Source organism: Trachinotus anak, unplaced genomic scaffold, assembly GCF_046630095.1.
Source record: "Trachinotus anak isolate AG129_WGS33_773 ecotype Australia unplaced genomic scaffold, CSIRO_AGI_Tana_v1 ptg000005l, whole genome shotgun sequence".
In the NCBI taxonomy this organism is placed as follows: Eukaryota; Metazoa; Chordata; class Actinopteri; order Carangiformes; family Carangidae; genus Trachinotus; species Trachinotus anak.
The window spans coordinates 13,727,493-13,741,245 of record NW_027273856.1 but is presented as its reverse complement, the minus strand read 5'-3'; positions in this window follow the sequence as shown (position 1 = coordinate 13,741,245).

Sequence of the window (13,753 nt, the reverse complement as noted above, 5' to 3'; positions counted from 1 at the left end):
CTGCTGTGGAAAAAATGTGTGTGTGTTCACAGTGGCTTTGTGCCTGCCAGCTCTGTTTACATAGAGCTTGCAGGATACTTGAATGTTTGATTTCTCTTCATTTTTAATTAGATTTATTTTTGACAGAAAATGTCTCTAAAACACCACCGTCTTCACATGCAGCTGCTTTTTTCATGTCTATGAGATGTTCAGATTCAGCCTAGACACAGAGACTGCAGTGGAAGGTGTCAGTTCAGAATCAGAATCAGAATCAGTTTTATTGCCAAGTATGTTTCCACAAACAAGGAATTTGTTTTGGTGATTGGTGCAGTTGGAGGTTCTTGGAGGTTCTTGTAAACAACAGGTTTACACAGTTTTAGTTTCTGCCTGTATGTGGGAATCAGGTGGACCATGACATGGTCAGAGTGGCCCAGTGCAGCCCGGGGGACGGCGTGATAAGCACCACTGATTGTGGGGTAACAGTGGTCCAGAGTGTTCCCCTCTCTGGTCGGGCAATTAACAAACTGTCTGTATTTGGGCAGTTCATGACTGAGGTCACCTTTGTTAAAGTCACCAAGGACAATAACTACGGAGTCCGGGTTGGTCCGCTCCACACACAGTATCTGCTGTGGCCTGTGGTGGGATGGAAACACCGACCACGATGATTGAGGTGAACTTACGGGGGGAGTAGAAGGGCCTGCAGTTTATGATGAAAGTCTCCAGGTCAGGAGAACAGTGCTGCAGGATCACTGTCACGTCTCTGCACCAGCCACTGTTAGCAGCCAGCTCCAGCGCAGAGTCCGGATCGATCCACACAGCCACGTCTCCGTGAAGCATAGGACGGCAGATGAAGAAAAGTCTCTGTTCTTCTGCACCAGTAGCTGAAGTTCATCCAGCTTGTTGGGCAGTGAACGCACCTTGGAGAGAAAGATACCTGGGAGCGGTGTGCGAAGTCCGTGCCGGTGGAGATGCGCAAGCGCACCGGCACGTTTTCCTCTCCTCCAGCGTTTCACTGCGAGAGCAACGGTCAGTGACCTCTGACCAAAATGTCCAATAATCCCACAGATGAGTCGAGAAAGGTGGAAAAAATCCTCTGGAGTTGTTTCTCTGATGTTAATGAGCTCTTCTCTGGTGAAAGAGCTCCGGAAACCAAGGCAGAAACTGAATTTATAAAGAAAATAAGGCAAAAGAGTGCGCACCAACACACCGAGGCAGCCATCCGCGGCGCCATGGCAACAGAACGCCAGTTTTGTGTCATGTTGCTGGTATGATGTCAAAATGTCAACAGGCGCTTATCTGTCTATTTTTGATGCAAGACGCATGCATCACGCGTGAAAAATAGGTGAGATGCCAAACTTCCACAGCAGCCACGAACACGCGACACATCCAGTGTTTCTCCGGCCTTAGTAGTGAGCTGGAGCTGCTGACTGGACTTGTTGGTAGGTACTCACTACACCTGATAGGGAGCCTTGCTTGTCGGAGCTAAGACCCAATCTTTTGACCATACCAAGCAGCACCTGACATCAATGTAACATCAGGAAGAAAACTGACTCTAACCGTCAAAACCCGTCGTTGGCTAACACCCTTTACAGCAGCAAAGGGGTGAAAATTAGCACATTCAATGCCAATCGCAGTCAGTCGGAGCCAGACCTGATGAATGCCCGTGTCTGGTCATGTGGTCATTTGATCCTGGTGTGAATGTTGATTGTACCCTTTTCCTCTGCAGACAAAAGCCCTTTATTTTATCACCAGTGGAAAGGGGGTGTAACTGACATTGTTACATTTAGCAAACGTTGGGTTTTGCTCATGATAGAATGTTAGTATTTTATATGTCACGATGGTGTTGACATGAGGCGTTTGGAAGACAATGGTTTCTGGTCACTTAATAAAACAACTTAAAACCAACAGAATATCATCAGCTGTCGTCAGTATTCTACATCACATTGAAGTTGGCATTAAATATTGTCCTGACACTGAATCTTTTCACGTTACAACTTACATTCAACCAAATCAACATCTAATGATCTTCGCTACCGGCTAATATATCTCAGATGCTGATGTGAGCCATTGTTAGGAGCTTATCAATGTTATTCACTTCATCTGTGAGTAGTGCGGTGCTGACTTTGTTTAAAGTGACTTTATGTAATTTTTGCACAGCACTCACTGTACATGTATGTAACAGGATAACAAGTGCAGAAGAGTCAAAAAGTCAGCAAAGAGACTCAGAAATAATAATTCCACAACAATGTTCATGTTTTCCAACCATCCAACCTGACTCCCTCACTGCGACGTCTGTGTGGATTTGAAAAAACACAATCCAGAAATTATGTTTCCTGCATAACATATTTGGCAACGCAAATTTATGGATGTTCGAGGAAATACAACTGGAATATGCCAGAAGTGTGAGGTCATAGATCTGTATTTCCTAAAAAAAAAAAAAAAAAACTGTTGAAAAGTGGTTGGGACATAAGATGAAGTGGCTCTATGTAGAAACTCCCTTAACTTTCAATGGCAGAACTGGTTACCCAGCAGTTCCATACTGGCACAGAAAGGGTGGCAGTGGAAAAAAAGGCTGTTGTGCTCCTCTGCTGTTCCCCATCCTTTACTTGGGAACCGTAATTACATCCCCACATCCTGATGTGAAGCAGATATGCACCAGGAGCCTTTAATAGGCTGTCGAAAGAACAGGAGGAACAGCCATTCATCCAAGGTGCTGAGTGTGCAGGAAACGTCCACCACAGCTCCTGGTGCACCTCGTGCTGCCAGTACCCTCATGTGGGGTGAGTTTGAGGAGAGAGATGGCTCCCCCAGGGTCAACACTTGCAATACTCTCTCTTGCTTATAGAATGAGGTGACACAATGTTTCCTGTACTGAATATTATATTGTTCAAAAAGGTGTATTGAGAACAGAGCTTTGCATCTATAAATGTGGTTTTGTAAACTTGTGTATTTTGTTTTCTGCCTGGAAACTCAGCTACAACAAGGGAGTGGTTAAAGTTGATATTATGCTAACGCTAGTTAGCTGGCTGGCTAACGTCAGTTACCTGAGTAAGACTGCCTGTTAGTAAAAAATATTTCTAAACATTTTGGGGTTTTTTTTAACTTTCCAAAAAAGTTAATGTTTCATTGGACACAAGTGAACGTGTACGCTGGGCAGAGTCCATCTTTCAGGGTTGGATGAGTTGACCCAGCAGGTGAACCCAGGGCTGACTGACTGTGGTGACAAGCCATCTGAGTCTGTGCATAGGAATTCCGAAGACACTAGTTGTGTCTCAATTCAGGGGCCGCATCCTTCACAGGCTGAGGCTGACTGCATCATGTGACTAGGCAGTCACATTTCAAAGGCTTCTTCAAATGCGGCCGAGCAGTGCGTCCAACAGGTGAACCCTTCGAAGCCTACTTGATAAAACAGAGAAAAACACAGACGAACAAGTCCACAGAACTAAGCTACGAACTTCATTGTACAAATTTGCAAAACAATGGAGAATCAAAATCCTGTTTTTACGAACACTTATCAAATAATGGAGAAAAGGCTGGATTTTGGATTTACTTCAGATTCTCAAGCTTGTGAGAGAAGTTACTCAGATAACTCTGTTTGACATTTCTTTTCATTTTCATTTTTTCCATAAAACAGATGCACATTTCAATTTGCTTGTGACAGCTTGTCTGATACACTTCCCAAGATTCGATTATTTGCTGACTTGCAAATGGAAAATGTGCCTCAAATGTATATGTGGCACAAAAACTAGCCAAACACAGTGGTTGGAAAAGAGGATATCATACTGTGATTAGGCCCACTTTCTGTCTGTTTATAGAGAAAAACTTCCTTGGTAATTACAGAGGTAATATTCAAGTTTCCTCCCATGATTTAAGGCAACACATGATTGAAGTTTCTTGAGTCAAACTATGAATAGAAGTGAATGAGCTCATGATTTGAATAGATGACATGACCTCACTGGTAAAAGCTCCACGTCACTGTACACGGAGGGAAGATCAGCCTCATTGCCTCTGTTTATACTGTACATATATTCTTTCCCTGTGTTGGAAAACAAGCCAATTTAGTCTGGAGGAAGCCACAAAGAATGCTGAGCACCTATAGTGTTTCCAGAAGGGGACATACAGGGCCATGTGTGGCACAGTCAGACTGGCAGAGCCGACTCCTTACAAAACCACAGATATGCAGACGTGGCTTCATTTTCCCAGGCTACACAGGCAGCCGGGCACTGACAGGATACATAGATCTTAGCAGGACAAGCCTCCAAGTTTAAAGGAGAGATTCACATTTTCTCAAGCTTTTCATGAAACAATACTCACATCCGTTGACAGAGTTATGGGTTGCTGTAATTTTTCCATATTGGCCCTGAAAAGATCCCTTCCTCATCCAGCTCTAATGGGAGGAAAAAATCCACAGACCCTGAACTGTGCAAAAAATGCACTCTTGAATTCAGCAGCTCTGAGTTTGACAAATACACTGGGTATCTTCCAAAACGACTGTGTTTTTAGTGTGAAATTTCCCTCTTTGTGTCTCCACACAAAAATGTTTCTGAGGCCTGAAAACACATGAATCTATCTTTAAAATCCCTGCTAGCTGCCATCAGTTGGCAAAGTAGTCCTCATATCTTATACTTAAACTATCATGTAGTTTGAATGTAAAGCAGGTCTAGATGCTATACAAAACCTGTAAACGTATCTAAGTGTTAAATCCATAGGCAAAATGCACAGATAGCACATACATACATAAATACACAGCCTGTATTCAGATAACTGAGCCTTAAAACCAGCTGTCAGGACTTGTGGAACTTTGTGATGTCACAACAAAGCAGTCACCATTCTTAGCCGTGCCACAAGCCCCGCCCACCTGGACCCACCATACAACCTTACAGGATTTAATTTTTATGAGTGTTTAGCTGAAATCTGCTATATTTCTATTTTATCACTCAGAAAACAGTCAGCCAATCAGAAGAGAGGCTCCGAGCATCTGTTCTCATTGGCTCGCCAACCTGTTAATGCTAGCAGTCCTGACAGAAGCCTGACAGTGGGGATGTGAAACTACACTGAAATGTTTTTATATGGATATCAACACTTCAAATAAAACAAGAGGAAACTGTAAAATATAGAACTTCTGCACTTTAGGTAAAAGCTCATAAGTTTTAACATTAAATATACTTAAAATACTAACAGTAGAAGCACTCTTTATGCACAATGGCCCATTTTAGAAAAATAAATAGGTTACAGAGGAAACTGCTTATAGTGATCATGTCTGTCTGGGTCAAATTGAACACTGTAAGTGGATGATTATCATCAACGAATATAAAGTAATGAAACAGACATCTTCATTATTTACTGATTTAAACATAAGGTGACATAACCTGCAGCGTGTCCCCGTCCTGCTTTAACCTGGTCTGATTGCTCGGGGTGAAAGCATCACACTCCACTCAGGTAACATACTGTACCTGCTGCTGTGAGACATGATAATTATGCACTGTAAAAGGCCCAAAACACAAGCAAGTGAGGAACTGGAGGCAAAATTACTCACTGAGCTGGTGATGATATCACATGGTGCACACAAACACACACACACACTCACACTCACACTCACACATTTTAGGAACTTGGCATGGACGGTCGTTACTAGTCGTTACACCGTTGCTCCAGAAACCTTATACATTAAGTTAGAAGAGAGTCTAAGCCCATGACACCTTGCAGTAGTAGACTAGAACAGATTACAGTTATTGGCTGGACTGCAACAGCTGGGCCAGCCCTATAATCATGAATGTCAGTGACTGAGTGACTGAGTGGTGGCGTAGAGTGATCATTGTTGGTCAGCTGAAAGCCACGTGACTGAGTTAGAGTTCCCATTGGCCGTTACTCTATCAAAATGAATTGGCACAAACTCTTTCTGTTTGTGGGTGTTTACAGCCACAGTGTTGACAACTTAGAGCATGTGTCACTAGGTTTAGAGAGATTTTCTAAAGAGGAGAGTTGGGATCATAATAACAATAAGTCAGTTTTTATAAATGGAGTTCTAATATGAATGAATATAATTTTCTGTCTATGGAACATCATGCTGTCGTTCTGTTGTCTTTTTCTGTTTTACCCTCTCCTGTCTGCTCTGGAGGCTGGTTGCTGGTTGGCTGCACCACCCACCACCTGACGTGTGCATGACGGGTCCCTTACATTAGAACTACTCATTAAGCTTTGACCACACACCTGTTTGAGTTGCTGCACTGCAGTAACTGATGTGGACTAGAGGCAACTCTGTGTGCTAACATCATGACAGGAGTCATTCTTCCAAGATTGGGAGGGGACAGGATTTTTTTTATTTTGTCCTGGGATTAGGACGGTGGCAGGAGTAAAAATCCACTCCTGCGTTACCCTCTACTCTGCTCAGTGAGGGGCAGAGAGGCGGAGCAGCAGTTTGTTCCTCAGTCAGAGGCTGTGCTCTGTTTGAGTCAGTTTAAAATGAGCCCTGGCTATATGGCCCGAGCTCTGTGTCTTACTGCTGTAAGCTTTGTTTTAAACTCAGATTATGGCCAAAATCTATTATCTCTGTCCATACCTTTTTTTAAGATATGGTCACATGTAATCCTAAAAAAATACAAGAACATACATCTGATTGTTTGCAAAGCAAAACGTGCACAGAAACATACAAGAAGTTTGTCCAGAATTTGGTGATGCTAAGAAACAGAAAAGAAAATATTTCATTCCAGATGTATTCGTCTCCAGAGAGCGAAGGGCTGCAGTAACAACATGTCTAACATGACATTTATGTGAAGCACAGATCTTCTAATTGGAAAAGGGTAAAATGGCTCAAGATGTTCCACTCTCATCAACAGTATCTGGGAAATTCAGATTTCTTCTCCTATTATTTCCGTGCCAGGCATTCCCTCAATTCAACTTGTGAAAGGGTGCATTCCTTTCCAGCTGAGCAGGGGGTAGTGTTGCCCCAAAGATTAGCCTTCCCCACAACCCCCCTCCTGGAAAAGTTTTGCTCTGCCGACACTTCCTGAATTCTTCCGCAGGTTGTCCTGGTGTGAGTGCTTTTTAAGTTGGGCTCTGTACTGTTCTTCTGGCATTCCATGTATCCCCATAGAAAACACTCACTTCCTGTACTGCGGTAGAGGGACCCGCTGGAAGGGAGGCTGAGCTCTGTCACTGTGGTGAGCCCCAAGAAAAAAAAGCAAACAGGATTCACAAGTCAAACCTTGAAAATCCCATGGCCTCTTCATTTGCTCCAGTGGAAGATAGGCACTCATGAAAACGAGGAATGATGAATGGTTCAGGATTGAATTGGGCAGATGTTAAAAGGCATTTTCTAGTTTCACTCCCATCATCCACTCACTCTTGAAATTCTAATAAAAGGCTGCAAAAACACAAATTTCCTCTGAGGATTTCTTTGGATCTCTCTGTGAAAGTCTCTCTGTGGAAAGCATTCAGAGTCAGATTCAGTTTGCAGCGTCTTAAAGGAACTGTTTTTTGTTTTGTTTTTTCTTTTGTTTGTTTTTTTTCCTTTTTGCCTTAATCCAATTTTTTTTGGCATTTTTGGTCTCTTAAAGGCAGAGCCAGATTTCACACGTGGGGGGCATTAAGTCTTTATTTACATAAAAGTTACTTTTGTTAGTTTAGGTCAGTTTAGGTCAGTTTAGGTCAGCCAATCAGAAGAGAGGCTCAGGCTCAGAGCCTCTCTTCTGATTGGCTGACTGTTTTCTGAGTGATCCATTGAAAATGTATCAGATTTCAGGTAAACACTAAGAGAAACCAAATCCTGCAGGATTGGATGGTGTTTCCAGGTGGGTGGGACTTGGAGCATGGAGCATTATCAGATGGAAGTAGCCATTAGAAGATGGTCAACTGTGGCCACAAGGGGATGAACATGTTCAACAAAAACACTCAGATTGACTGTGACAATCAAACTGATTGACTGGTATTAAGGGGCTCAAGGAAAGCCAAGACTCCATATTTATTTGTATTACTATCATCATATGTTGTGTTCATTAATATTAACCTAATTACTTTGTTTTTGTTTTTTGCTTTTTTTTAATTAGTATTTCATGCACATTCCTTTTCCCCAGCCTGCAGCTGGCGACAGGAGCAAAAGTCTGGTGCTAATTGTTGTTTGCTGTGTTTGGAACTATTGATTGTTTTCATTGTTTGTTAATCTTAACATAATTTTTTAATTAGTCCATCAATCTTTTACTCTGTAAAACCTCAGATAATAGTAAAAAAATAGTATTATCATCACAATAATCCAAGGTGACCTATTAAAATCACAAAACCAATTTACAATTTACAGAACCAGTGAATTTATGGCATTTCTGCTTCAAAATATCTATTTTCATAGATTGATTATGACTTTTATTTCAATTGAGTATTTAATTAATTACCTAATTGTCCAGCATGTGTTTTCTAAACCTTGTCAAGGAAAGCTGATGTGTTGAGCAGATGTTGGATTGGAAAGTCAAAGTTGACATGAAGCTGCCAAACTCCCATCTCCCAGTCTGATAGAGTCTATAACCTGGTGTATCTGGTGTTCATCTGTAAGCATCCAGAGTACAAGTGCAGTACGCAGAGTCACTCATATCTGTCGCCCACTGTGCCTCTGAAGTTCCATAAGCTAGAAATTCAAACGCTAATGAATCTGTAGATTTGCTATCAGACTTCTGGGAGGTTTGCAGTTTACTCTAGAATCATTTCTTTTAGTTTAACATGTGGATTTGTCTCTGTAGATTCAGTGGTTCTTCATTTATCTCTCCATGTCATCTGCACAATGTGTTCACATGAACTGCAGATCAGCTGTCACGTCATGTGTGCTGGGAGAGTTTGCCTTGGATGGCAGCCCTGACGAGCTCTGTATAATTTATAATCTAACTGAGGCTTGTTAAAGCCTCTGCAGAGCTGGAGGAGCCTGGGACAACATGAAGGAGCAGAGGTGGAGCCAGTTCACACATGATACAGTCATCTTCTATGCGTCCTATTAAGACTTAGAATGAAATGTTTGACAGAGTTATGTGAATTGCAGTTTAGTTTATTAGGAGTTGAAGTGAAGAGAACATGAAGGGGGTAATGCAAATGTGTGTAGATATACAGTGTGCTTCACATTCCAGATTCATGGCTTAAACATTGACATGGTTTACTCATTGGACTGTGCTGTCTCGCTGCCAACAGCCAAAACAAACCTGAGGACGCAGTGGATGCAGACGCCAAGCTTCATATCTTCTGGTGTTTTTTTGTGCAGCTCTACATGGACAGCTAATGGATTTAACACTTGCAGTCTGTCTATGGAGATTTAAAGACACCTGGAATTGTTATAAAGTGGGTTTTTAGAATGTTTCTTCTTTTTTGCTGTCCACTGAAGAATCTCAGACTGTCTCAGCTCCTTTCCTTTGACTGGGTTTTTTTTTTTTTTTTTTTTTTTAACTCTTTGGACTTTAGTTTGATGGCAGCAGTTAACAATGCACCACATATATCAGCAGTCCAGGTGTCGCTGTCCTGATGTGGGTGTGTTATGGTCACATTTGCAGAGAAATAAATCATAGAGCTTCAATTGCAGAACTTGTCTTGGGTTTGTGAAATAGACTACCTGACAGGGTATCATTGCTGACCTCTAAGACTCCTGGCTGAAGTTTGCAGTTTGTCTTGAGTGTAGCTGTGTAGCCACGATTCAGTGAAATCAAAGATGCTGCAGTTCTTTATTTCACCCTGTGTATCCTCCCAGTCTCCAGGTCCTGCCGATTGTGAGCTGAGGTTTGAAACATATAATATGCTCTTCTTTTACAGATGAATTACAGATGAATTACAGCCCACTCAGCGGTCCTACAAGGCAGTTAGCAGCTAGCTAGCATGGTTATCATGCTTATTCAGCGGTCCTACACAGCAGTTAGCAGCTAGCTAGCTATCTGCATCACATTTCATGGCACTCCACCGAGTAGATGCTGAAATATTTCCATCTTGACCGCAGTGACTGACCAACAGGCTTTGCCATTCCCACAGCAACTGTGCCTGATCCAGAAGGGATTTGTCAGACTGAAGCAGAGGGTCTCTGAATATCATTTTCTCTCCAGCCTTTTACTTTGACCCTTAAGACCAAAGCAGTTTGAATAGAGACATAATCTGCTCACTTGTCTCTGGGTCTCGCGGCTGTGAGTATCAACTCAAAGCGTAAAATGAAATGAATAGCAGCCTTACATGAGCTGTGTATCCTCCTCCCACTCATAAAATAAAATGATAAGAAAGCTGTCAGGACACAGCTTCTTTTCACTGAGATCCTAATTACTTGTGATGATGGAGCGGCCCTGCGGATGGCAGGGATGCTGCTGTTTGATGCCGTCATCCTCAGGATGATTTCCCAAAGGAGCACTCTGATTAGGTAAGATGTAGTTGCAGCCTGCCCGTTAAACAGATGTCCACGGATATTAAGCTAATGAACTTGGCGGGTGAGTGCCTGGGGCGAGCCACTGCTGTCACTCGGAGGCGCATGTCTGCCTTTGAAAGTGACACTCGCAGCCAGATTGCAGTTGACCTCTGCTGGTTGACCTCTCGCCATAAAGGAATTGCAATAAAGCCCAGATTAGAGCCGCGATACCTCAGGGGCCTAATGGAGGCGTTTAGGGAGGGATTTTAGATGAGCTGGAATTCCCTGATGACAGCGTGGTGTTATTGTTTGCTGACACTTGTGTGGAAGAGTCTCACTTTGTAAAATTAGCCTCTGTCTTTTTTTATTTCCTCATTGAAGTGGTTTATTTTATCTCATTCTCACTGTCACATGTGTCTTTGTTCTAAAGACATGAAGATACCATTAAAGATAATGGAATGGAATCAGACTCCCTCTCCAGCCACATTTTATTATCCAGATTTATATCAACTCACTAGAAAACATAAGATAGGATTTTTTTTGTTCATGGAAAACCAGCTGCTCTCAGATCTTTACAGGTCACAGATCAGGGTGAAGAGGAGTCAGTCTTACATTTCCCTCCTCAGGAATAAGTTGAGCTTCAGTCTCAGCCACTTAACCTCTCTATTCAAATTAAACCTGGCCTGTCCTGAGCTTAATCACTTGTAGCTCTACTGGTGAGACTTTCTGTTTCACTCTTGATTCTGTCGATGAGCATGTGAGCTACTTGGCTTTTTTCTCTGATAACTTGAGATGTCCGATGGCTAACATCCTTCATCTAGTTAAAATATGCCGTTGAAAATCTGGTATCAAAGGTGTATCATAAAAATGTGACTTAAAACTAGATTAAAAGCCAATTTTGGTGGCTCTGGCAGTCAAATGCACATAGGGGATGTGATGACAGGTGACCAAATGAAATTTCCTCTGGGTTTGGAAAGCGCTAGAAACATTTGGTAAAATGTAAGTGCACAACTAAACAAAATATATAACATAGGTCTAGTTGTTTTTAGGCATTTTAATGTGGGAAGGCTTACAGATTATAACTTACTGTAACTGTAACGAAGACACTGTGAAATCGACAATAAACTTAATACGTTTCATCCTGTTTCTGTGTTAACCATGCAGTTTGTTCACTTGTTAAATACATTAACATTTTTGAAGCCTTCTCTTGAAGTCAGGGGTGAACACGTACACTTATTCAATCAGTGATTTGAATGTAAAGTGAACCATACATCATATAAAATAACACCTGACCGTGCGATGAAGCAGATCAGAAGGAGGTATGTGTTTGGATGTCAAAAACTTTGTTACTATTTCCAAAAAATGTGGTTGTGCTCTAATTTTTTCTCTCTCCATCGTCCTCAATTGCTGACCTCAAAATCTATTCCTCAGTTACAGTCACAGTCAGTATAACACTTCTGAGATAATCTAAGATACTGCAACGTTCTACGTCCTCGTTCACAGGTGATGTGTTCAAGTTGTCACTTGAAGGTGATGTAATCAGTGGCTAACAAAACCGAACCGAGCAAGATCAGACAGAGGGAATGTGAACAAGAAGGAGTTCTCTCTAGGTGGAGCAAAATGCAACATCTGATCCGATGAAAAATAACAAAGGACTGGAGATACTGGCATACATTTCTAGCTTGCTAACAAGCAAGAGCCTACAGAGTTAAGAGCCTGTAGAGTTAGCAGAGCAAAGGGTGTTTGTAGAAACTCAACAAATAGTTCAAATAAATTTGTGCCAATCAAGCTCAGCAACAGTTGCGTGCATCACTGTCTGCATTATTATTTCTTAACAATTTAAATCCTTTGATGTGCACTAGATCTCCCTCACTGACTCACTCATCAGTAAATTGTGTTCAGAAAAATACGATTTCGAGATAAAATTCCAGATAAAATAACTCTGATATCTTTGCTGCCTTCAGTGAACCGTTGTCCTCACTGAGGTCCATCAATGAGAACCAATCTTCACAGGCAGCAGAGGCAGAGAGGAGGAGGAAGACTCACATACGAGAGGAGCAGAGAGAGGGCCTGAAGTTCACTGTATAAAAGTGAGAAAAATGCCAAAATTCCTTCCATCTCTCACTTCATTTTGAGGTTTTGGTTCAGTGAAACTCCTCCTGGCTCTTTTACATTTCACCGTCCTCCTGGCCAGATTTCCACATGGGCTCCAGTTACAAAACAAGGGTTGGTTTGGAAACTAGAGAGGATATCACTCATCACATTATAAGTTACAGTCAAATGAAGTGCACACATTCTCTTTATTCTAAGTGAATTCAACAACTTGGATGGCTTAAACAATAAAGGCAGTGAGAAAAGGTATGCTGTCTGCAGTTTTTATACATATAGCTGTCTTGACTGGACTGAAAAGAGATGCAGCTTCAACAACAGGAGACTGTTGCTGTGGTTACAGTAAATTTAGCACGTCTTTGTATTTCTCTTCTGTATTTCTCTTATAATCTTTTGTCAGTTTTATTCTTGAAATATGTAATGATTGACGTTAGTACTTGTGTATGTAAATATTTGGTTCTAATGAGTCAAACTTGTTCCAAATATATGGCTGGAGATGGAACAGTCATCACAATATTTGTTCAATAGACGGGTGAGATATGTGGAGTTTCTTTCTTGTATCCTGCTGGTGTTTTCTTTTTTTTTCTTTTTTTTTGAGAAATAAAGGTCAGATAGCTTCAAAAACCCCCTCCACCCACCATTTCTTTAACTTTCTGAAACCAACGGCTATGCAAAGATGAGAAAGGAGCTAAGCAATTTACTTCTTTCTAGCTATATTTTTTGAAATTATTTTTTTACTCAACTATTTGTTGGACTTTTCATGCAATCGAGTGCAAATATGTCTCCCTGTGACGTTATTCCCACATTTAAACAACGCCCCCACCCTCTCTCTATGACAGCTGACTTTTTACTGCACCTTTGAGTGTGGCCATTCAGAACAACTACAAACACTTTTGATTTCCAATGTGGTCACACAGTACATCATACAAACCAGTTCAGAGAGACCTTAAACCAGCTTTTCTGCGATGGAGCTACTCCCTAACGAACGACCTGCCAAACCTGACTGTGAGACTCACAAGGTCCAAATTGATCACCCAGAAATATTCCCAACACACAACTTCCCCTATACCAGGGGTCAGCAACCTTAAACACTCAAAGAGCCGTTTGGACCCATTTCCCACAGAAAAGAAAACACTGGCAGCCACAAAACCCATTTGACATCTAAAATGAAGATAACACTGCATATATTGTTTTTTAACTTTATGCTATGTAAAAAAAAAAACTATAGTGTGTTGCATTTATGAAATCAATGAACTGCTACAGAGAAAACAAAATTTTATTTCTGCTTGCAACAAAAACATTTTGAACTCTGCA